The sequence below is a fragment of the Coregonus clupeaformis genome, chromosome 6 (assembly GCF_020615455.1).
Source record: "Coregonus clupeaformis isolate EN_2021a chromosome 6, ASM2061545v1, whole genome shotgun sequence".
Classification (NCBI taxonomy): domain Eukaryota; kingdom Metazoa; phylum Chordata; class Actinopteri; order Salmoniformes; family Salmonidae; genus Coregonus; species Coregonus clupeaformis.
Window position 1 is genome coordinate 3005588 of NC_059197.1, and position 4413 is coordinate 3010000.

Sequence of the window (4413 nt, forward strand, 5' to 3'; positions counted from 1 at the left end):
AGGAACACACACACTCAAGAACACCTACGACACACACACACACACAGAGTGTACAAAACATTAGGAACACCTTCCTAATATTGAGTTGCACCTCTCACCTTTTGCCTCAATCCATCGGGGCATGGACTCTACAAGGTGTCGAAAGCATTCCACAGGGATGCTGGCCCATGTTGACTCCAATGCTCCCCACAGTTGTGTCAAGTTGGCTGGATGTCCTTTGGGTAGTGGATAATTTTTGTTACAGACGGGAAACTGTTGAGCGTGAAAAAAAAAGAAGCGTTGGAGTTCTTGACACACTCAAACCGGTGCGCATGGCACCTATCTACCATACCCTGTTCAAAGGCACTTCAATCTTTTATCTTCCCCATTCATCCTCAACGGCACTTTGGAGATTTACAATATTAACATAATTAAAATAATAATAATCATTATTGTCAACAGGACAACAGTAACAACAATAATCAAGGGTCAAATAACCAAAATAACCATATGTTGAACAATAACAATAACAATAAGCATAGAGGACATGTGCAGGTTGGTTGGTCTGTCAGACACTGTCCCTCATCTTATGGCAGGCAGCAATGTAGTGTGCTGCCAACCCACAGCTCTCTGCGTCCTCCCCCAACAGGACGGGTAACCTATTCTCATCAGAGAGGTCTTTGAAACCTTGAATAAGTGTTTCAAATTTGGGGAAATTACACTCTCTAATTGTTTTATATTTTTTGCATTTTGTCAGGAAATACAGCTCTGTCTCAGGTTCTGCTGTGGTGCAGTGGTTGCACAACCTTTCCTCTACAGGGAGTCAGGTTTTCCTGTGTCTACCCTTCTCAACGCAAGGCTGTGCTCACTGAGCCTGTAATTTTAAAGGTTTTGGTCAGTAACCATGGTCAAATAGTCGATTTAGGGCCAGATAGCACCGCATTTTGCTTTGTGCTTGTGTTTCCCAACAAGCAATGTAGTTTTGTTTTGACTGTGTTGTAATTTGGTTTATTCTGATTGATTGGATGTTCTGGTCCTGAGGCTTCAGTGTGTTAGTAGAACAGGTTTGTGAACTCAGCCCTAGGACCAGCTGGATGAGGGGACTCTTTTCTTTGCTCAGCTCTCACTGTATTTGAGATGTTTCCAAAACGTAATTGCTCTTTTTTGAGTTTTTATTATTAGTGGATATTGGCCTAATTCTGCCCTGCATGCATTGTTTGTAGTTTTCCTCCGGACATTTAGGAGAATTTTACAGAACTCTGCATGCAGGGTTTCAATGGGGTGTTTGTCCCATTGGGTGAAATCTTGTTTTGCAAGTGGACCCCACACCTCGCTGCCATAAAGTGCAAATGGTTCAATGACAAATTCAATTAGTTTTAATAGATATTTCAATTTGAATTAGTTTTTTAATAGTGTAGAATGCCCTGCGGGCTTTCTCTCTCAGTTCATTCACTGCATCATTAAGGTGTCCAGTTGAGCTTATTTTTAAACTTAAGTAATTGTAGTGTGTGCAGTACTCTATATATTTTCTACCAACTGAGAACTTTGGTCTAATTCCCTGAGATCAGGATCTTCTCTGGAAAATCATTATTTTAGTATTTTTGGGGTTTACTGCCAGAGTCCAGGTCTGGCAGTACTGCTCTAGCAGGTCTAGGCTCTGCTGTAGGCCATGTGCTGTGGGTGACAGCAGGCACAGGTCATCTGCGAAGAGCAGGCATTTAACCTCTGAATTATGGACACTATGAATTATGAGTTACTAACACCAGGGGCTGAGGATTTTTCTAGAACAGTGGCCAATTCGTTGATGTAAATATTGAAGAATACAGGGTACAGATTGCAACCCTGGTGAAGGCCCTGCCCCTGGTTAAAGAATTCTGTTATTTTCTTGCCAATTTTGATGCTGCACGTATTGCCAGTATACATTGATATAATTTTGTCATATGTTTTACCCCCTACACCACTATCAATAACTTTGGAGAACAGTCCTGTATGCCAAATAGAATCAAATGCTTTTTGGAAGTCGATAAAGCAAGCAAATATTTTGATATTATTTTGGTGGACATGTTTATCTATCAGGGTGTGTAGGGTGTAAATATGATCGGTCGTGCGATGTTTTGGTATAAATCCAACTTGGCTTTTACTCAAGACATTGTGCTTATTAAGGAAGTTTAGAACTCTTACATTTATAATACTACAGAAAACCTTCCCCAGGTTACTGTTCACACGAATGCCTCTGTAATTGTTAGGGTCAAATTTGTCTCTGTTCTTAAAGATTGGGGTTATGAGTCCTTGATTCCAGATGTCAAGGAAATAACCTACACTCAGGATCAAATTAAACAGTTTTAATATAGCCAATTGAAATTTTGCACTAGTGAATTTGAGCATCTCATTTAGGATGCCATCAGGTCCGCATGCTTTTTTAAATTTGAGGGCCTGAAGTTTCTTATTGAGCTCCTGGTCAGTAATTGGGGAGTCCAATGGATTTTGATTGTCCTTTATAGCTTTTTCTAACCCATTCAACTTCTCATGAATTTGGCATTTTTCTGTGTTTGTGTCAATTTGAACGGTGTTGTAGAGTGTTTTAAAATGGGTTGTCCATATGTCACCATTTTGTATCGCTAATTCCTCTAGTTTCGATTGTGTGTTTATGGACTCCTCAATTAGTGTCAGCTGCTTGCTGTTGTACTATGCTTTTTTAGTTCTGAGTGTACATTTATAGAGTTTTAAAGTCTCACAGTAATTAAGGCGTAATTCACAGTTATTTGGGTCTCTGTGCTTTTGGTTTGATAGTGTTCTAAGTTTTTTCCTTATAATTTTACAATCTGCATCAAACCAGTTGTCATCTGTGGTCTTTTTTGGTTCGTTTTTTATCAATTTCAGTTGTGCTTATTTTGCCGTTTGCCTGAACATATTGTTGATGTGTTTTAATGCCAGATTGATGCCTTCTTTACTGTGAGTGGGTGTGGTCTCCAGAAAGTTATCTAAGAGTGTTTGGATTTTTTGGTTACTGGTTGCTTTCTGGTATTCTTCTGCGCTGTTTTGGGCCAATCTGTATGAATTTCTGATGTTGTACAGCTTACTGGGCTGTGAATGTGTGGTTATTTCCATGTCTGGTCTTTTGAGGAACAAGGTCATTTGGCTGTGATCAGACAGAGGTGTTAGTGGCTTGACGGTGAATGAGCTGAGAGAGAAAGGGTCAATGTCTGTAAGCATATAGTCTACTGTGCTGTGGCCAAGAGGTGAGCAATAGGTGAATCTCCCCAAAGAGTCCCCCGTAACCTACCATTGACAAAGTACAGTCCCAGGCTTCGACAGAGCTGCAACTGATCCCTTCCGTTTTTGTTGATGGTGCTGTCACTGTTGTTTCTATGGGGGAGATTAAGACAGTTAGAAACAGTATGGCCTGTGATAAAGCTGTCCCCTCGTGTGGTCGTTAGATCAGGTAGTGTTCCTGTATGCGCATTTGTGTCCCCACAGATGAGCACATTTCCCTGGGCCTCCCTGGGGATATATATTGCGCAAAGGAACACATTTTTCTGTCAGTACAAGTTATTTTTTCAGTTTTAACCAAATGTGATATTTCCCAATTTTGAGGGGATCAATTAGATTTTGTAGTTCGGATCTGTACCAAATGATCAATCCTCCAGAGTCTCTGCCTCTATTGACAGAGCTGTGTTTCTGTGACGGCACAATTACCTCTCTGTAGCCTGTGGGACAGTGAGTGACAATGTCTGCCTTACACCATGTCTCCTGCAGAATGATGATGTCTAAAAAGATCAGATCTTCAGTCTAAAGGTTGATGAGTTTAGGCCCTGAATGTTCCACATGCAAACTGATAGCGATTTCATGTTGCAAAAAGAAAGAACAGCACAGTCAAAAATACAGTAACTACTAAGTTGCTAAGAGTGAGATAAAAAGGATAACAGCAAACATTTGTTCTCTTTTTTTTTCTTCCTATTCATTGAACAAGTCAACTTTTAGTACAATAGCTGTGTGTGTGCGTGTGTGTGTGTGTGTGTGTGTGTGTGTGTGTGTGTGCGTGCGTGCGTGTGTGCGTGCGTGCGTGCGTGCGCGTTTAGTGCAGATGTATTGGAGGAGCTGTTACATCTCACTCAATCCCACAGAGTTCTCCTGTCCTCTGAGGGCCAACGCGTAGCTGTGCTGGTCCTGCTTTTGGGCCCTGTGGAGGGGAGGGGGGACAGGTCTGGGCCGGGAGCTGCCTCTCTGGTTATTAGGCTGGGCCCGGTCCAGTCTGGCTGCGCCGGTGGAGGTAGTGATGCTCTGGTGGTGGGTGGGACCTCTCTCTCTCTCTCCCGCCATCCCTCCACCTCTGTGGACCTAGTTTTGAAGTATTTAAATATTGTGAGTATGTTTGACACATAACTACAAATTCACGTAGCCTACAGTTTTGTATGTAACAGTTGATTACCAACG

At 41.8% G+C, this 4413-nt stretch overlaps 1 long non-coding RNA gene across 1 annotated transcript in view; it reads right to left on the reverse strand.

Annotated features, from left to right (window-relative positions):
- Positions 1 to 218: 218 nt before the first annotated feature.
- LOC121567332 overlaps positions 219 to 4413 on the reverse strand; it is a 104993-nt gene continuing 100798 nt past the window's right edge. Inside the window, exons 6-7 of the long non-coding RNA XR_006001097.1 lie at positions 3263 to 3345; positions 219 to 252 (exon numbers count right to left, since the gene is read on the reverse strand). This is a non-coding gene — a long non-coding RNA (uncharacterized LOC121567332). The remainder of the gene's footprint in view (positions 253 to 3262; positions 3346 to 4413) is intronic.